This window comes from Battus philenor, unplaced genomic scaffold (assembly GCF_028537555.1).
Source record: "Battus philenor isolate CCGP_79_NKW_IND1 unplaced genomic scaffold, ilBatPhil1.0.hap1 SCAF_22, whole genome shotgun sequence".
Lineage (NCBI taxonomy): Eukaryota > Metazoa > Arthropoda > Insecta > Lepidoptera > Papilionidae > Battus > Battus philenor.
In genome coordinates this window covers 9173423-9196017 of record NW_027181685.1, presented here as the reverse complement: position 1 = coordinate 9196017, position 22595 = coordinate 9173423, and the positions used below count along the sequence as shown (strand labels likewise).

Here is a 22595-nt window from a genome sequence, read left to right as displayed (position 1 = left end):
GATAAATCAAATGTCTTAAAAATTTATTTCAATGTTTCGGTTTGTTTCATGTTACCGCCGTCAAATTGTATATTTTTCGCGGGAAAATATAGATGGTAGATAGTTTTTTTTTTACTAGGTCAACCTGGAGCGGTCTTGCAAATAATAACTATTCAGGTCAGCGAAGATTCTTTGGCGATAGGACCAGTGAAGTCATTTGTAAATATGTCATTGTAAAAATTTTGGCCGACCGCCGCACGTCGTGTATAGGCGAAGGATTTATTCTGTCATTATAAATGAATTATGAGACGAATGATCCGTACCTCGGCCGAGATTATTTACAATACAAATATGCATAGACTTACCTATCTACCCATTATTTGGTACAACTTTTTAAATCCACGACTACTTTCTTTATAAACTTAATGAGCCCGGTAAGAAATCACTTTTTATCCATTTTTCTTCCAATTCTTGAAGTTTACACAACATTCAAACTCTTCAAAATAAAATTAAAATACTTGTAATATAAGGTACTCTATATTTAGCGAACGGATATTAATAACGTTATCAGAATAAAAAATAAGCTATGTTTTAATTTTTATTTTGGTTCGGCATGTCCAAGATAGCCCAAGAATCTTGACGATCCCTTAATCCGGTCAAATAAATAATGGAATGGTTCGAGCCGAGGCTAAGGAATACGCTCGATCTTAGTGAATATTTACCAAAGGCTCAACGCCTTCAGCGAACTGCTATCGTAGTTGAAACGATGAATTCTAGCGAATAAAAAGCATTTGTCATTTAAAAAAATACATAGACCTCTCTGTTCTTCGGTTTCTCAAAAGTTTTTCTATAATCACTTACTATGTGCTTGCTGTGTGGCAATATTAGAAAGTTCACAATCACACAACCTGCCATGAAGAGGGTTGTACTCGGCATTTCTCTACTAGATCGAATCACAAATCAGGAGATTTGTAGACAGACGAACGAAAGTAACCGATATAGCTCAAAGAATTCGCATATTTGAAGAAGTAGTGGCAACTGGTAACATAGTGCACAGAACTAGTGACCGCTGGGGTCTTAAGTGAAGACCAGGAGCTAGTAAGCGCAATACAGGACGTCCACCCACAAGGTGGACAGACCTTGTCAAATACTTATCTTAATTGAGTCCAAGAGAGAGGCCTTTGTTCAGCTGTGGACATCCTGCAGATATATGATGATTTGCGTAGAACTTATAAATCTCACATGTCCAGGAATTAGTATAAACACAAGTTGTTTCGTCTACAAACCGCGGAAAATCACTACGGTCGCCGCGGCCGGGGTAAATATTTACAAGGCCGATTTTAACCGGTGCCGGTTTGATAAACATTCAACTATTGAAGAAAAGACTATTGCATACAGTAATAATTAAAGATAACATAAACTTTTTGTTCCATCTAAACGACCCTTTATATAGTACCAAAGTTCCATAACTTGTCAAGATATTCTCAATTGGTAACCTAAGCCTTGGTAACCTAAGCTTAACTTTTTTTTGGTAACTAAAGCTTAAAAACTCATCTACGCCGGATGTGCTTGAGTAATGAGGAAACGTAATTTTATGTACTCCTAATATGTACAGTTATGCAAATATACAAAGCTGAAACTTTCTTAGCAATAAAATCTCATAAAGCCAGCGATGTATAAGGATTGCCACAGGAGTTTAAAAGGCTTGATAAATATTATTTATTTCTGCTCATTAAATGAAGCCTTTTTAAGGTTTGGTTAAGGTTTCATTTCGAAATTAATGATAGCTTAAAAAATAAACATTTGTGGGGTTCATTGTTTGTTTATCATGAATAACAGTTTTATGGTATTTCGTTTTTATTGGAAATCTATGGAGAAAGTCCAGCAGTGGATATACTGTTTGTAATGATGACGATGAAACTGCAGTGCGAGATAGTTTCGATAGGTGAGCGTTGACAGTATGCTTGTCGTGCTGTCGTGACGATCGGTCGAGTGCGGTATGACAGTTGCACGATTAGAGAAATTCATATTTGGAAACTAGTTCTCTGTGGAGTAGAGTCTGTTGAATATTTACGCGAACTTCTCTCATTTTTAATAATTAACATTCTTTACGAAATCATTTTATTTGAAATTATTGTTTTTAAGGTAGAGGATATTTTTTTTGCAAGTCTTAGTTATTCTTTGCACGGCCTTTTTAGCAGTTTAGAACAGTGTTTCCGAATCATTTTTGTGTCATGTTCAACCTTATTAGCCCTTCTAAAATTCTTATGCACCCCTATACTCGTATTTATTTAAGAATTTGCAGTAACAGTCAAATTCGGCAAAGAAGTTTTAGTGTCAAGTGCATTTTCGAATTGCCCCCTTAAAAATTTGTGAAAACTGTGTGGTGCACACGTTTAAGAGTCATTTCTTGAGGGCTTTCACTTAATCCTGCTATAGTAAATTTGATCGACTTAGATTTTGGGCCATTCACTTTTTAGGCAACAGAAAAATCGCGCACGTTTTTAGTAGTGTTGTCTAAAGTCTATCTATAGTAACATTTAAGTAATCAAATAAATCATTATTGAAGTTATGCACAAATATTGCATTTATAACTTAAATTGAATCACTAACCTTGAGTTCGCAATAAGATACGACATACAAAGTACACCTACATGCAAGCTTCGGAAGTTACATTTACATATTACATTGAATAACTTATTTTGATAAACTGTGCTATATTTTCCGTATAATACGATAAATGAAGCTATTTAAATAGTATATGGCTTAAAGTTCTGCCATAAGTTTCTGACAAAAAGGCCAGGTAGGTTTAGGACAGAAGTGGAAGGGACTCGCCCTTGATAATCTAGATTATTTTTTAAAAATTTGCAGTTTTCGTAAACCGTGATAAAAATGTATTAAAAGAGTTTAAATAAATAAATAATTATATATTTCTTGAAAACATTTATGTAAAAGTAAAAAATATGTGTATTGAATTTATGTATTAAAAATTAAACACTTCTATTTTACCTGTCTTGTTAATTCTTTAAAATTTACGAAACCTTTGTAGTTCTTCAAATAGTTACATATGATTCGCGAGCCACAGGTTATTCTCCTCTGGTCTAGAGTTTAAGACCACTTGGGCGGATGCCCTATGGGTTGTCAAGACAAAAAACAGTTGTGTCATCTATTACCTGAGATCATGATGATGAAGAACCTCTAAGACCACAGACTTTGGCCGATCATTGGATACACATTCAAGAGTTCCGATTTTTTGATGTAGAAGAGAGACGAATCCAGGTCAGATCGGTTGATGTTATCTAAGACACGTTAATATTTGTCAGAGTACTTCGACATTTTTATGACGTAAATAACTCCGAGATTATTCCTATCGTACAGTTCGTGCACGTTTACTTTTATTACGTCATTGGATTTTTATTGCAGCCGTGCATTAGAATATATTACGCTAGAGCCAGGAAGTCGCGTCGGGAGATTGAAAAATAGAATTCGCTCTACTAACTAGTTGTGAAATGTACTCAGTTTGAGGTCGTATTGTGTAAGACTTATACTTTGCTACGTACAAATGATACACAGTATACAATATTTTATTACTGAGTATTATCTGCTTCTAGTATTAGCATTAGTAGTGAATGAAGCTTCTATCGTTAATCAAAACTTTTCAAGCATAACGTGTTAAAATGCAGGCTAGTTAAAAAAAACTGATCGCTGATTTTATAGCACACATATCCACAACAGTGAACACAGTTATTTGTAGAATTATTAGTATAGTATCAGGTCAAAAAGAATTACCATTAATAAGAAGACATATACAAGTTTAGGCTTGGCTGGATTTTAAAGTCCTAGATAGCACCGAAAACTGGCAACCTCGTGGATTATAAAATCAAGTTAAATATAAATAAAAAGATAACTACAACTAAGGATAGTATGGATAAACGATAAGATAAACAACGGAAGAAACAATAAAACGCCTCGAATAGAGTTTTAGTATTAAAACAATAACATCGATACTTTGGAATTACTTTACTGGAAAAGAATCATGGACTTCATTCGTTCAATGCGTAAGCGTCCCCCAAAGGTCGGCACAATGACTGGGTTTGTGCTGCTCGCATTCAGTGACTTACGACCTGAACTATGTTGTCTGTTCACCTAGCAGAGAAGGCCTATACGCGCTACGTCTACCTTCTGGTAATTGCCACAAAGAACCTCTTGGCCAAATGGACTTAGTGACGCACTAATGTCATCATGCTTCAGGAGCTCAATATCAAGCAACCTTACTCTATACTCGTTCACTATATAATTTTGTGTTTCTTCAGCCAAGTTATGCAGACTACAGATAACAATAGAGCGTCTTGTCGATGTGGCTGGTGTAAATAAATCGTGATCCAATCGCTCCGCATTGTGATGTACTTATCAAGTAAAGACTCTCACAAAATTGCCTCATTCTGTGTTGTTGGTAGGAGATTAAAAAAGGCTTTCTTACGGATTCTGTGTCCACGACTATTGTGCCAAAAGCGCCTGGCTAAGAAGTGTCCAACACCTTTAAAATTTACTAGAAAACGTGTTTAAAAGATCTTCCAAAAAGATAAGTAATCACCACATTATTTGTGCCGTTTGTTGTTTCAGTAGCTCGAAGGTCTTTGAAATGAAATAGTAAATAGTAGCCATAAAACGATGCACATTTAGAGGAACAAAACGAATGTAACAATTTGTGTTATCGAACGACCTTCCACACTCGTTAGCATTATAACGGAACAATAAATTCCCATCTTCCTATTTCCGTCCATCAGGGACGTTTCATCGACTTTTGCGGGATATATCTTTGAGGTTATATCTATTGACTTACCTAATCGCTTTCCTTTCATTTATTTCGATTAGGAAGCGGATCAAATTGTCTTTCTTTGTTGTTTATTATCTGTTTATTTATCTCTACATTTCAGAAGTTTTTTTTTCCAATAAAAGACAGTACTTTTTTATTTATTTAATAACAAAGTACTGTACTGTACTAACTGTCCCCACAGATTTCGTATTGTTTAAATTATAGGTCCGTTACAGTTTTAAAGGAAAAAAAATAAAACCTTTTTCATAGTGACTTTTTTATTTAACGATTTAATGTAAAATAGGAAATGATTTCTTTCAATCTTAATTCTACTATTTCGCACATATAGTAATTGCTGATCATTTTATTTTCATAGTAAGATTTACTTTTTTGTTTTATATTTTTTCTTGTTTTATTAAAACTTAACACACCTTTTTGGTTTAAATTGACGTTAAATGCTTGATATATATATATATATATATATCAAACTTTAATTATCTCTGGTTTGTGTTGGTAAAGAAAAGTGTTGTTTATAATATTTTTCTTGCAATTTCTCTATAAGAACCTTCCTAGTGCCACACTGAAATAATTAAATAAGACCGGAATTACTAAAGATATATTTGAATTTTGCGGTTACTGATGCATTTGGTGTTGTATATTTATTTATATAGAATTATTTTTGAATGTTTTTAATATGACGAATTTCCATTTAAGTTAAGAATTTTATAATATATTGAAAAAGACGGACTAAAATATCACCGACGTAGCCCAAGTCATCACAAGTTGAAGTGAATGTGGGCAAGTCAGATGCCCAATAGACTGCCGTTGGGGTTGTAGGACTTCCATCTATAATTTGTTAAATGAGAATCTAAATGGGAGGAGATTTATGCCCAGCTGTGGACTTTCTACGGATGATGATAATAATTAAAAGAATTAAATGATGCTAAAATGAATATTACTCGATATTAAAATTACATTTCCTATAAATTTATAAGGTTTGTATAGATTGTTACATATTAATAAATACATATCGTATGTATAAAAGAATTATTAACACCTGACCTATGTACATCTAACTTGTATCTATGTTATCTGTGGTACAATATACTTACGCAGATATCCTTGTCTGTGACTACAGACACAACTGGGAATGAAATTAGGACATCGCTCCGATGTGGGGCTGGAAATGGGTCAGTGGGCAGCGGACGATGGGCAACAAATTGTTGCTAGGCGCCGGTCCGGTGCCACCGAGACGCATTCTAATTGCAAGTAGGATGCTGCGTCATTAGTGCATGTCTCTTGGCTACACTTTGACGCTTCGTGTATATATCTCCCACAATAGATTGTCTTTGAAGGACTTGTAATAAAATATGATCATCGAAAGTTAAATCTATTTATTTAGATAATTCTTTTTACTGAAAAGTTTATAGTTGCATAATAACTTAGAAATAGAATACAATGTCTTATCACCAAGAAAATATCTTATAGACAAATATAGTATTGTAATTGTAGAAGGACGAGTAACGAGTAATTAAAAGGAGAATACCGATGGTAAACTTATTTATTTTATTCCGTTAAACTATAGTTGTTAACTAGATATCCCCCGCTCGCTTCGAGTGTGTGTAATGTTTATGTAATTTCGTTAAAAATCTATTCTTATTTATTTTACATGCTAAAAGAAACTCAAGTCAAACTTTATACTTATAAAAGTGATAGTAGCGTTTAAACTAATTTACAGTAAACCTTTTGAAAAACAGTTTGAAATCAGAAGACACAGCGGTGCCAATCACATTGAGTCTTATAAAAGATGGATACAACCAATAAAAATATATTAACAACATTTCGAGTTGAGAGGCTTTTATAAAATCCAGAAGCTTCAGTAATATTTTATGTAATAAAAAATATGTTCTGAATATAACAGGTAAGAATCAAATTAACTTTCATGTTCAATTTCCATTTGACGATAAGAGGAAAGAATATTTAATTTCAGTCACATTTTCGAGTATAAACGAATTTGCTCTGCGTTAAATGAGTCCAATAACCTAGTTTACTTTTCATTAAACTCAATACTAGAGATAGCTTTAATTCTTGCCGTATACGTAATTGACGTTTAATTATCGGAATATTGGGAAAATTTATAATTTTGAAGCTTCTAAACACGGTTAAAGTAACATTAGTTTGAAAAAAGAAAAGAAAAAAGAAAATTTGGTTTCCTACAAAAAACAAAAATTTGTCACTGCGAATGTTACTTGAAAGCCTTAACGTTATATTAGCTATAAATTATTAAAAACTGTATGTTTTTTTTATTAAATAAAATAAAAATTATTTTAGATATTACACTTTATAAAGCATTTACTCGTAATGCTGTTTACTGTCTTGAGGAGACTTCTTTTAATAGAACTTTGTTCAACCAACAGATTAAAAAAACATTAAGATATAGTTTTAACAGAATGATACTTACTACTGTACGTCACAGCCTACGAAACAGTTAATTTATTGTAAACGACCTTCAGCTGTTAATTGGTCGTACCAACCATACCATTTAATGACACTGAATTATTTTTGAGATGTATCGTAAAGATATTATCGAATATATTGCAGAATTAATATCAAATCCGTGATGTAGTTAAAGTGAATGAACGTGATGATTGGTTATAGGTGCAAAAGCCTTACAGCGGAAATAAAAATATTGTTGTATACGAAAATAATTAATAATGTATTGATAATATATTAAGAAAAAGCGTTTTCGAAATTCGAATTACTACATATTATTACTACATATTAAAAATAATTTTAGAGTTTATTATCTGTATTCGCGACTTTGTACGACAGAAGTTATGACGGATTTAAATAAAAAAATAAATGGATGTAAAGAATTTTAGAGTGGTTTTAACATGGTCAAACTTTTCAAAGCTTATTAACATATAGACAAACTGTCTGTGTTATAATAAACAAATACTAAGTTACGTAATGCTATCAAAACTTCAATAACATTCATAAAAGCTTCACACGAAAAACAAAAATCTCATAAAACTCGAGAGTATGAGTAGGATGTTAAAAACTTTGTCTTGAAAATATAGTAAGATTCAGTTATTTTGTTATCGCCTAGACACCCATTAGACGCATTCCAGGAGCTGTTTACTTGGAAAATAACTTCGTTCTTCTACGTACTAGAGTCAAGTCCACTCGTTAACCTCAGGCTCGTGAAGAGCGGCACTGTTCGACGCCCGGGCGGGGACCGCTAATTATAATTTATTCGCGTGTTTACTCGCGGAAGGCGCCACACTCCTAGACGGGCTGCGTAGTTGAAATCGACGCCAAACGTCATGTTTACGAATTGATTCGGCTAATTCGAATTTGTATTGTTTAAACACACCCAGCCGCCAATTTGAAATTCGACAGTCAAATACGATTTTAAACGAAACATGCATATTGTAAAAAATAAAATACTGGAAGTATGATTCCATTATTTTCAACAGAACTGGTTGGAAGCGGCTCGCATCCAGCTTCTTCCATCTAAACAAATTCCTTTCTCCATGTTGTCGGTGGGCGTCCTACGATGCACTTGTCAGTTCGTGTTTCTGTTCTTCGCGCATGTGGCATTGCTATTACCACTTCAAACTACTGATTAAGCTCATTTCGCTGGACTATATCAGATAATTTCGTTAGGGTATGTATATGTTTATTGTTAAATAGTACACTAACTACATTACACAATAAATATTTCAATACAGTTTCATAAGGGTATATTAACTGATCTAAAATATACTTAAGGACACGGAATGTCACTGGATGTAAGCAGCGCTAGTCTGTCTATCTGTCATTGCCGAGATTTAGGGGAGTCGTTCAGCTGACATAAATAAATAAAAAGGAAATTTATTATGCATGTTACGCAAGTATTTATATACCACGGACATATATTCATTATAAACAAGAAAATAATCTTGTGAAAGTAATATATAAAATACTTAAATAAGGACCTCAATCGATAACAACGAAATTTGTTTTAATAAAAAGTACAATTATTGGTAGTAAGAGGATTTATTAAAAGGCGATAGAGAAGGCCGTATAAACAGCTTGTTCCTATATATAACAAAATATAGTCATTTTACATCAACTGCTGGACGTTGGCCTCTCCCATTGATTTCCAAAAGGAACGGTTGGAAGTAGCTCGCATCTAGCGTCTTCCGTCTATTTTAATAATTTCTTCTCTGTGTTTAGCACTAATCGGTGTAACATAACTCCTGAAGATGCCCCGGGGAGGGGTAAAACACGTGTTGAGTAATTTGGTGGTGGCGGTTGTGTGATTCGCATTGTTTGCCGCATACGCATTTATCAGCGGTGCATTTCATTGCACGACTACCACTGCATGTGCGGAAGTGGCTAAACATTGGTCCCTTTCTTACTTAGGATGGACTTCCGCAAGGTAACGCCTAATCCATTAAATATCCTTCTCTGTCTTTTTGGGTGGACGTCGTTCGGTGCGCTTCGCAGTCTCTACTCCAGAACCTTAAGGCTTTAGCGGTCTTCTGTTTTAGGCGCTCTCGAAACTTTTACTTATAAGTAACGGCTGGACTTTATCTAGTCCCTTTATAATATAATAACCAATAATAAGCCCCAGATCTCTATGGATGCGCGTAGTAGATTACCCCATATATACTCTACCATAATTTCATTTCCCAGCTTTTTATCACATGTATGAGATATATATTTCTCTAAAAAAAATTATTAGAAGAATAAGAAGATAATTTTTTTTTAATACTTTTTGTTAAGATACTATAATATATTAAATATTTAGTAAATAATATAAATAAGATTCAAAACCACGTGAACTTCTCGAGCCGAGAACCCTTGAGTAGAGCATTTGTAGTGTAGGCGGTAGAAGACTGAGCCTTGCAATCGTAGGTATATATTGTATAATACCCACTTTGTACATTAATTATTTAGAATTGCCACTGCTCACAAACAAGCCTCCAGAAAATGGGGAGCAGCGTCCTCTGCGTACCATAATACCAAACTGCAATGGGGAACCCGCCTGCGAGGCGTGGCAATTATAGTAAATCCCCCATAGATATCTTCACTGAAATAACCAACTATTTAATTATACTTTTGCTCTTTTATGTGAACATATTCTAAAAAAAAACAGCAAAAAATTTATTTCAAACTCCCCGCACCGTCAAGCTGTAACAATACAATAAATTATACTAAGTTTATCATAAAACACAAATGATTTTTATTACCCATAGTTGAAAATAAAATCTGTAATATTTTTCAAATATATATTTGGCAAATAAATATTTTTCAAATATATATTTGGCATAATAAACACCGCCCTATTTATAAAATTGGAAGAGGTTTTGACTTTCGGGTAAAATATAAGTTTTTAAATGTGTCTTTTGTACAGAAATAGGACGATAAACTCATTTCCGAAAACCATTTATTTTCTATTTTTCATACGTTGTTGCCAAAAATAATTCTAATGACACTGAAGACAGTAAATTTCTGTAAGTCTTTGGGACGTTATTAAAGAGATTAATGTTCTTTTTATTACTTCTTCTACATGTACATTAAAAATTTATAATATTTTTAATCAGTTCCGTATTTTTACTCTTTGTAACTAGAAGTGAAATGTTAACTGACAATTATTTTATTTAGGATTACAGAACAATTGCAAAAATGTACAAGGGTTTGTTTAATAGCTTTATGCGGGTCAAACATACTAAAAATAACTGTTAAAAGATTATTTTTTAACTGTAATGTACTATATTTAATGTGAATTAGCATGTTGTATTTATATTTAACGCAAAAACTAATGCATATAGAGTAACCAAAGCTACTAAGCGGATTATCAAGTAGAAATGGCAGTAGATATGGCTACAGGAGGGAAGACCACGGATTGGCAAGCACAGGGTATGTCGTCCATACTTGGACAGACGACCTTGTTAAGATTGTCGGAATACGCTAGGTGCAGGCTTCTTCCAAAAGGTATTATTGGAAATCTACGGGTAAATATTTTTTCGGGAGTGGAAAATTGGTTGTCACGTTTTATTGACGAAGATTTCGTACTTAAGATAAAATGGAACTAGTCTACTTGTAGTCCGATAGAATTAATAAAAAAAACATTAAACTTTATTATAAAAGTGAACATGCCGAGAACGTTGTCAGATCCGCTCCCAATTCTATCAGTAACCACCTAATTCCACGCTGACCTATATCCCGGGAAACTACGCTCCGCAAACTTGTTTCTGATTTTCCTCCTATTAAAATTTTGAAGCCAAGTTAAATTGAAATTTTATTTATTAGTTGAAAATTCATTTTCCGAAGTAATAAATATGTTGTTAAAAATAAATAAAGTCAAGTGAATATTTTATACATTTCCACAAGTTTCTGCTAATTTATTCGGAACGAAAATAATTAAATAAAAAACTTTATTAGCGTGCTTTATTATCACATAATACCATAGTATTTTAGCATCAGCGATGAGTATCATGAATCAAGTTCGAGAATAAAGCTGCAAAAGTAGCTACATACATCAAAGTATGAAGATTGTTTACTAGGTTTGAGACGAATGAACGGTTGACAACGTTTACTGACATGTAGTTTTATTAAACACACATTTCTTATGTGTATAATAACACATATATAATATACACATATATATAATAACACATATTTTTATTATCTTGATGTACACTGAAAGAGAAAAGCGCATCACAGACAGGGTGAAAATTATCTGAAATACAGGCATAAAAACATACGCATCCATCTAAAGTATGAAGATCACAGAATCTTTCACGCTATGGTAGATACGTATGAAAAACAATATTATATCCCCCAGACGATTGTGGTGACGTATACCTTTTTTTGACTTTGTTGACTTATTGACATACTCAAGAACATGGAAAATTTTAGTATTATTATCATTTACCGTTTCCGGGGCTACAAATATGCCTAAGACCACACAACTAAGATGAACAAGTATGTTACTACGACTTACTCTACTAAATAACTAGAAACAAATACATAGTGACTTTGCACGCGGTGAAGGAAGGAGCGGGAGGTACAAAAGCGAAATCTATTCATACGTTGTTTAAGGATTTAGACATATTAAGAGCGAACATAAGCTCATTTCTGGAACGGCGTTTCAAACCAGCATTAGATCTTTTATAATTTGGTGAAGATGCAGTGGTAGCCCAGCGTCACAGAACTGAGACTTGCGATCGAAGGTCGCGGATTCGATTCCCGGAATATGATTTACTCACAAACAAATTTACAAAAGGTAGGTAGCAGCGGTCTTCTGGTACCATAATACGATGGCGATTATGGTATATCCACCATAGATATCTTTGGGGGAGGTCCATGCCTTGCAGTGGGCGCCTATGAGGCCTCCTTAAACTTGTTACGCGGGTCGTTTGTCCGGAACATCGTTTCCAGTCCCTCCCCCTAAAACGCGACTTACCCGGCAGCTGCATGGTGAATCCATGGAATGCTGAGAAGATAAGTCTCTACTAATGTATGTTACTGGGAAGGAGTATGAAAGGGATACCTAACTAGTAAAATTGGCAACAATTAGTTTATACTATTTTAGCAACTGATGGTCACTGTTTGGCTATTTATATTTATAGTGGCTGTGCGCTGATGGCGCTTAACCTGTACTTTAGTAACAAAGCTTAGGAGCTACTCCGAGATTCTCGTCTCGGATCTTTATTTTCTTTCGATAATCGGATTGACAGGATCTTCATGTTTTCGGTTGAGTGAATATTTACGAGCACTAATTCAGTGCTAAGCGGAAAAGTGTTTTTCAAAATCATAGGTACACCGCTTTTTATTAACAGGGCATATTAGTTTTGATATTTGTCAAAAAATATGTTACAGTTTCGATAAAGTTAAATGTTTTACTGTGTAATAAAATTTATACGGATAGCGCCGAATTTATGCCAAGCCATTTGCGATAGGAGATTCGTATTGAAACGAATTTACTGTATAAAATACACGAAACGCTTCGATGTATTTTTGTTGACTCAAAGTAGAGTACTCGCGGTTTCGCAGCGAAATATCTTGAGCATAAATTCAATTTGAATTACTTTGAACTGATTTTATTCATATTTGGCTTATCTTTTTTGAGAAAATGTAATATAAAACTTACATACATATAAAACTTATTATTGTTACTGGGGTGATTTGTTGAACAATTTTTACGATATATATATTAAAAATTGACTTTATATATATATATATATATATATATATATATATATATATATATATATATATATATGCACTAAACACCGCAACACCTGTCTTCGTTAACGTGATTTTTAAATTTCTGGAAACTGTGTGGATTTTTGTCTTGGTTGTTTTGTTTTCACAAATAAATAAAAACAATAAAATAGTTCTATCGTTGTCACTAAGTTTGATCGATTAGATCCAACTAAATTAGAAAGCTATATTCACATTGACCAGTTGAAATAATCCCTACATGTACATACAAAAAAATTTTGTGGCTTGGGATCATTTTTAATTATTTTAAATATTGTAGTAGATGTATAAATGTAGATATTTGTGTATCTAGTTATGTGTACAATGTTAAATAAAAAATGACTTTGTTAAGCCTGCTTTCAAAATAACTGAAATGGTCTCTTTCATAATCGGCTTTAATAAACATAACTATTTCGGTCCACCGCTCCTACACGTGCGCGAGTTCGATCGCTCCGACGGAAAAGTCCGCAACCCGTTCCGTGCACAATCATTTGATTTGTCGCTCCGAGAAGTGGGTCAGTGTGCGAGATGCGTGTCGCTGTCAAGGCAATAAATCTTTTGCGCATAACATTCACACGATAAACACCTTTATCGTCTCCGTATTTGACTGTCCGTTACGGTTTTGATTACGTTGTGTTTTATTTTCGTTGGGGTTGGTCCAGTCGGGTGATGCGAATTATTGTGGCGCTTGCCAAATCTTCGTCGTATTATTTATTTGAAAAATTGCAATTATGTAAGATTTGCAAATACGATAATGCCATTGCTACATACTTGTACATAATTGTACATTTTAACTGCCCTGCTGGCTACGATAAGGTGGAATTGCATAAAAGTTGTTCTTAACTGGCTTTTACTGAGCAAAAAAATTTTCTACAAAATTTCTTGTCTCTGGGATAATATATAGTTCCATTTTAGGCGATAGACGCCCACTGCAAGGCCTCCCACAAAGATCGCTATGTTGACCAGTCTTGCGCCTATATCCAGTGACTTCCCGCGACCTTGATTATGTCGTCGGTACATTTAGTGAGGGGCTTACCCACGCCGTGTCTGTCGGCTCTCGGTCGCCGTTTGTGAACCTTTCCAACTTAAAGGTTAAGGAACCATATATATGCTACGACTTTAGTTTGTCAATTAACACTGAGCTCGCGTGGTCCATCTACAATTTGAGTGGTCAATGCTTCTTTTAAGTTGTCACCGCTTCTTGGGGTCTTGTCTGTAAAAAAAAGAAATTACCAGGGTCAGTCGCTGTAGGAGTGTGTTGTTATGCATAATAATCTAGTTGTAGGAAACTCCATGCCGGGAATAGTGGAGGTGCTGGGAAATGCGGACCTGGTCTGATTGTCTATCATACGAAGAGTATATGTTGCTCAACACGCTTGACATTCGTATTGGCGAGCACAGTTTTTATTATTGAATATTTTCCGGAGGTGTTGCCTCCTATCGTCTGTGAATATTTTCCTGTTTTATTCTATGTACTTTGTATATAAATCAATGTCAGTAGGAAATTACGCACAAGCTAAACGTTTAATATTCCAATTGCCTCCGATCACTCGGTGCGATTCTCGTAAGGTTTCATTAGCGCATTCATTTCGTTTTCTATTTATAGCTGCCAATGGAGACGTAGCCCACACAGCGCTAAATATAGCGTCAAAACCAAAGCCAAGAACAAAATTTTTGGCTCCTTAACACTGAATAGGGAACGACTCTTTGAAATGTGAAAATGTTGAAACATTACCATTTATATTTTAAATAAGAGATAAAAACATTAAATTTATATGTCGACTCGATTGGATAAATCCGAAACATATCTCCATCGTAACAATTTAATGTATCGCGAACGAATAAAATCCATCCTAAATCAAATAACAGGTAACTAAACATTAAACTCATTCTTTGTAAGTAACGACGCTATTAAAACTTTCTTAATGAAAATAAATAAAGTACCTGACTATTACTATTACCTCACTACTACACTATTACATCATCAACATTTCAGCCTTAGGATGCCCACTGCTGAAGATAGAACCCTCTGTTCATTTGCAATAGGACCGGTAGGTTGGAATGTCTGTCTACCTCATTTAACATGTTACGAACAGTAATTGGAGTAGGTATAGCAACTTTTGGTGTTAATCTAATTGGCATTTACTATGATCCATTAAATACCACAGCATACTTCATTTAATGTAAAGAGCATTGGTAGGCCAGTGGTAGAACACTTAAACTTGCGATCGCAGGACGCGGGTTCGATTACCGAGATACAATCTTATTTATCTTATCATTACTTCACACTTTGTGTATTCATTGTATAGGATTGCCGATGCTCACAAACAAGTTTTCAGAGGATGGGCAGCAACGTCCTTTGCGTACCATAATAACACACTGCGATCGCCAACCCGCCTGCCTATTCTGAATGGTGTTTCCGTTGTTAGCCTTGTGAGGCTTATACAACTTTTGACCCGCGAGCTAATAAGAATTTCACTACTATTTGCCGCCTCCCGGCGTCGGTGCGCTGCGAGGGATTTGCTGTGTTGCGGCTTTTCTCCTTTGATGGTGGTGTTGGAGTCGGCGTCGGCGTCGGTGTCTTGTTGTGTTTTTCTTCTTGCTTCTACCTCCTGGTAGTTGCTATTCGGTGCGCTCTTCTTGCTTGGGCGTGTCTTGTCACTTTGTGTGTGACCTTCTTTATGGGGGCCTCCCTTGGTCATTTTGGGGAGCTTCTTTTGATACCTCTCGTGGTCGGTGCGTCCTCGTCCGGTATTGCGTGGCCTTCGCTTTACTTTTGTTGAGATTTGTTCTGGTTCGTAGTCGGCCGCTTGGGCCACCAGATGGTTCGGGTGGTGTACAGCGTCTTGGAAGTACTTCCTTGATGCCTCTCCGGCGCCTGCCTAGTGGCATGGCGATTATGGTATATCACCCCATTGATATATCTGGATATCTATGCCTTGCAGTGGGCGTCTCAAGGTTTAAACCACGATGCTTAATTTTAAAAAGTTCAAGTGAAATTATAGGTTGGGAGTGAATTGCTCGAATCACTTCTTCTGAACGTTTTCTTGAAAACCAAACTGATTTTATTGTATTCTTATATGTAACATTATTGTAAATTGTCATTATAGTCCGGTTCTATTTGATAACCAGTTTCTATGAAATTGATCTAAAAGCAAGCATTCTTTTCGCGATATACAAAAAAATTGTTATGTATGATTCAATGTGGGAAATAAAGCCAATAAAATAAATTAACGAATATTTATTTATTACATTTCTTTTTATATAGTTTCAGTATTCGTATTTATTTTAAGAAAAAAATCCTTTCTAGAAAATAAGATGGTTGTGAAATTGAATGAAATGAAATTAATGTGAATGACTTTTCTTTGCGGAGGATAGCAATTTGGAGTAGGGAAGAGGAAGTGATCGCACGAAACGGAATCTTAATAATTGGATATAGCAAGGGCGTTGTTAAGATAAACGAAAACAAAACAAATACATGAACAAATGACATCGGCAATAATACTTATAAATGTAAAACAAACGCACGGACATTAATGTCTGTATGTAGTTAAACAGATTGTCAAGTTAAAGTGACAATAGGCACATAGCAAGCAGAATAGATAGATAGGGGTTTAAAAGTTGTGGAGACCATTTCCGGCAAGCGCAGCGTAAGACGTACGCCCGCAAATAGAGTGACAGTCCTTGTTAAAGTTTTCGGAAGACCCTGGATCCTATGGAACCGGTCTTATCGGAAATCTATGAGCAAGGCATATGTCCAGTGTAGACGTTCAATGGACATTTTATAGCTAAAATAATGATTATGAATTATAAAGCGAGAAATTCGTTATCTGTAGCATTCCGCGCATAAATCTCTGCGTTTATTATTTATGGTATTCGCAGAATATTTCGTCTTGACAGCTTTATTAATATCGCTCTGGATTTACGGCGCGATTAATTATAACTTACTTTAGATCAAAATAATCCTATTGTGTAAGCTTTAATTAAATTAAATTTATCCTTATTAGACGAGGGTGAGATATTAAATTTCGTCGTTTAAAATACGACGATTGATGATACGAAGATATATTTTTATCCTTTTTTATCACCATTAAAAAGTGTATATATATTAACAGACGCCTTCTGTATGTCTCTGAACTTAACATTGCTCTGTCCCCACTTATGGGTTTCGTAGTTGGTAAAAAGGTACTTTAATAGATAATACCGATTCATGTCCAACGATTATTCCCTAAGATATGTTGTTGCACTTTATTTTTAATTACAAAACTTTTTAAAGCGGCTATATTTATAGTGTCTTGTCACTTATCTCTACACGGGTGATTAGTTATAGGTGTAAAAATTTAAATTGGGTGAAAATATGACATATATGTCACATAAGTTAATAATTGAGATATTACATCTTTTCCCAATCACCCTGTATAAATTGATCACTCTGAAATATGGAGATGGTATATCTCCTAGCGATCCAGGAGTTTCTTTATATTATGGAGAAGGTAAAATTAGGTAACTTTCATTACTTTTTTATTTTACAAACCGTATTATCTTAATTTGTAGTTATAAATCCAATTCGTGATTTTATCGAGCTGTGAAATAACTGTTAATTTAAAATTAATTAACGTAAATATTACAATTGGTTTCTTTTTTATAACATAAAATGTGAATTAGATTTTCTTATTTTTAATTTTCTGAACATCTTAGAACTTGTTATTTCTGAAGCCGCTGTAGTTTTATTTATAACTACTTGCGTTGAGAGACCAAACATTGTTTCATCGTATATATTACAACGCTCAAGATCGAGTAGGAATCGAAGAATTTTTTGTTCAATAATTTATAGAAGTTTCCTGGTTACAAAATACGAATTTAAGTATACTTTAATAAATTTGTAATTCGTTATACAGAGTTATAAGAGGATATGAATAATGTTTTCGTGACAGAATGTCTAGTTCGGTCTGATTATCGCGCATGTAATAAGTAATAATAAATGTTTTGGAATAGATGTCTCGAGTCAGGGTTTATCTTTTGTAACAGGAAGCTTGTGACCTCTGATTTAATTAATGTTTACTCTATTTAATCTATTTGCACGTCAATATTATATAATACATAATAGTTACTTTTTTATTTGAATTGCATTAAAAGGTTTTTTATAATTATTTTTACTACGAATGTATACATAGAGCGATGACTTCACGAACATAGCAATACAAACTAGGTCAAACCTTATCTTTATATTTGAACTTTAATTAATTAGGATTAATTACAAAAAAGTGCCTGTCACACCGTTAATTCAGTAAATAACCAAAAACGTCCAGTATTGTTACGTTGACTGACCTAAAACAACAATTAAAATAAAAACTATATTTTTAAATGTGGAACATGATACGGATCAAACGTTTTTCTTCGAAACGAAATAATGCACTCGTAAATTATGTCGCCGTTCCCAAAACCAATCCACAACAAAGAAAATGTCCTCAAAACGGAATTAATAACAATTAAGTTCTGTTTAACACGGTTATATCTCATTTTAAAACTATATTATGCCTTTTTAATGGCATAGAGCTGATAATATTTGATACGAATTATGCATATAGAGTTTAAAATAAATATAAAAGTAAAGGCCTACGAGTGCACTAAATTGAAGCCACCGAAATAATGTAAAAAGAACAATTGAATTGACATGAAATTTTTCTATTGTATATCGAACGTCGTACCAAATTTAAATATTTTTTTTTATATTTTAGTTATATTTAAATACAAGTAGTAGAGACTCGTAAATCATAAATAAATAATTTTTAATAATCAAGTGTTCCCTAAATATATAGTATAACTGTTTTTTTATGGTACACCTAAAATTAAAAATTACGCTATTCTATAAGACAGTCACGCCGACATACGTATCAGAGACAAAAAAAATTAATAACAAGAGATAAAGTAATTTTTATCTCCACAGCGTATTTTATAAAGCTTATATCAAAAAGTTTTTTTTATTTGTAATAGTTTTATAAGATTCCCACAGCTGGGGCTTTTTATTTGAGTGAAAGAGCAAAGATTGAATTCAACGACGTAGGCCTTGTGCGGTTAAAAAGATATCGCATGCCTTTCTACTTTTTAGAACACACCGGTTTTGTCCCTCTTTCTTTATCGTTTTTTGAGCATGGAATCGAACCTATGACTGCTGATCGGAAGTTGCAAAATTAAACTACAATGTTTAAACACAGCTTACAGTTAAATGTTTACAAATATATTTTTTTACTTATTTTACAAAGTACATCAGCGAACATGATGCCGAAGATATTTTGTACCAGTAAACCAATTGAGTCGTGCGTTCATGAATGTAGTTGAAATCATAAAAAGGTAGAAATAAAAAGAAATTACTTATGAAGTGATAATGCGTGAAATACTACATACTATAGAACTAAAACATAGTATGTAAATATATAATAGAATTCAGTTCTTGTAACAATTCGAAATGCGCAACGGTGTTGATCTTACCATGGAGGAGCGCATTCCAAAGAAGAATAAATTGTACTGTGAAAGAGAAGTGAGTTGAGTCAGTTGTATGAGAGAGACACATTGCAAGCTTGTTTAATTAAGTACAGGAATTGAGAAGATAAATAGGAAGGTGAAGTGGGAGAGAAAAACGCAGATGGCATACGCGTAGATCGATGTTGTCGTATAGTCAACAGTTTTAGCATACGACCATACGGTCTTACGAAGATTTAAATTCAAAACTACATATAGATGTCGAGGATATATTAAAGCTATTGAAACGCATGGTCCCACTCCTTTTAGATTTGCGCTATATTTCTGAAAATATAACGAAAACTTCGTTTCATATCATCGAAGAAACAATTTTTCAATTATTTTTTCAATATTGGCCTTATAACTTCGCGATTCCTGAATGCCAAGGAAAAATTTAAAAGTTTTCCTTTGTAATAAACTTCTTTAATTAAGTACTGTCAGTTATTGTGAATAACCTTTTTTAAGTCGTATCATAACTTCGTTAATCAATATTGGATTTTTATCATTGTGAAAGTTAAATGTGATTTTATCACCAGTGTCAGTAAATATTTAAGTAAAACTGTTTGGATTTTAAAAAATTGTAATGTAGACGGTAAAAGTCAGGATTATATGATGGATTTGAAAATACATCGCAATTTAATTCTATAAAGTTTTGGTGAACAACTGATTCAATGAAGAATTTTGATTTACGGTTCTGGTAAATAAAACATACGGTTTGCCAATTGCTTTTGAACGTGATGAATTAAGCATTTAATTTATAGATGAAATTTTTATCTGTTTTTATTATTAATTTTTAACATTTGCTAATTTTCTTTATACCAAAGAGACGTATATGTTGTGAAACATATGTTTTTAAATTTGAATTTTGTTTAACTTTGCATAACCTATCCCGTGTATATCACCTATGGATATGATATCGTTTGAATCCAAGTAACAATAAAATAATAATGGTTATGTGCTTTAAACATGAAGAAATACACTTTAGCACATAACAAAGTCCTTTTATCACAAGTTATGTGCTAACTTTTGATTCCCTTTGGATGTCGCGGCTGTGCATATGCAATGCATTTAATATATAAAATGACATGTAGAAACATGGATATACACTAATATTAAAATGTAATATTTTATGTTGATCCAATACGCTAAAGATTGCTACCTACTATAATTTGTTATGTAGGGTTTTCAAATTGAAAATCTTCGACAGTATTACGTTTGTGCTGAATGGGCCTCTCAAATAGTTTAAACCTTTAAGTGTACTTATGATAAAACGATTTAAAAGGAGCCAATTATAATTCAGAAATCTTTGATAGTTTTTATGTAATCATGTAACACTCATATTTTACTGATAGGCATCTGCTTGAAGAATTTAAATTATCAAGCCAATCATTCGTTCATTTTCAACTTGAATTATTATAAAGGCTTTATCAAGACAATCGATATTATGTCATAGCGCTTTAGAATTCTAAGATGGACACAAACGATGGTATCGCCCACATCCTGCGTTAAAATGGCTTGTCAAACCCTTCCTCTAATATTACTCTGATTAAATATATTTCGATCGGAAGTATGTCGGCGAACATAGGCTTTATATCAGGGGTGGTCAAACTGCTGCTCGCGAGCCAGTAGTCTTATTATTTTTAGCTCAAATTGTCGAATAATTTCAATATTTAAATTTATGTTACTTATATCAGCTCCTGGTAAATCAAAACAAATTGCTAGTGTGAATAATAATTATTATTATTCCACCATAAAATTAGGGAAATCCAAATACCGATCATTATTAACTAACCGGCGTCTTAAGTATTTTTAGGAGTGCTATCATATACGTGTACATATAATGGATATGTAAGTTCAATACACATATTTTGTTCTTTTGTCATAAAATTTCAGTAAGTACAATTTTTGTAAAAACAGAAATGTTCGTTAACGTGTTTTAAATGCGTATTAAATTGCGGTTCGCAAACATTTCATGTTTCGAATAATGGCTTAAAAAATCAAGGAGTTTGGCCACCCCTGCTCTATATCAATGATTGAGATATCGTTTTAACAAATGTATCCATTAATATATATCCATGACATTATTTTTCATGATTAGTTATAAAAACAATGTCAGAAGATGCAATTTTGATATATCTTTTAGATTATCTATTAGAATCAGATAGAGATGAATAAATCTACAAGGTTTCCAAACATACGTATACGTACTCACAATATTATCCCAAATAAATACATATTTACGTATTTATTTGGGATAGTCAAACATTAGTAACAAACATCAGATTAACTATTTTATATCGGTACAGTAATATATAAAAGCGATTTATATATAAAACTCTTTTTCGATTCTTCGTTTCCCAGCGCCCGCATGTCTAAGTTTCATGCAACAGCTACAAAATCGATTCGCTATTATAATGTTCTTTGTTAGATGCGCGGGTGAGTACTAAGAAATAATGTTACACATTTTCCGTATGAATTTTCCTCTTTCATAAATTTTCTTCTCCTGTACATTGACTATAATGTATATATTGCTTTTTTATCTTTTACGTTGAGAAAGTAAGCGATGAAAAATAACTTTAAATTTTTATATGACCAGAAAGTAATATATACACAACTTAAGAATTACATATAGTAATATAGTAATTCTTAAGTTATATTCACACGACTACATTTTTAACAAGTTTTTTCTTTCTAATCAACAATATTCCTAACCTAACCTAACCTTCGTTATCAAAAAACTTTTGCCATATAGTACAATTTTTTTTAAATCAAGCGGTTTTTCTGTAAAAAAATGTCGACGGAAACGACATTACTTTCCGGTCTCCCTAAAACATTGACATATATTGTCCCATAAATTAACGCCAAATCGTAATCCAGTGATAGCCTCGAAAAAATTATTGACAATATAATATATGCTGTTATGTCTTATACTTTAAGTGAATAAATAATCAGTTTGAACTTAAAGAGTATTATTATATTCACAAATCTTTACTGGCCTTTTTAATGTTATAAACGTAGAAAA

General features: G+C 33.3%; 1 protein-coding gene across 2 annotated transcripts in view; it reads left to right on the top strand.

Annotated features, from left to right (window-relative positions):
• LOC137923711 (uncharacterized) overlaps window positions 1–22595 on the top strand; it is a 138143-nt gene that overhangs the window by 100183 nt on the left and 15365 nt on the right. The window lies entirely within an intron of this gene.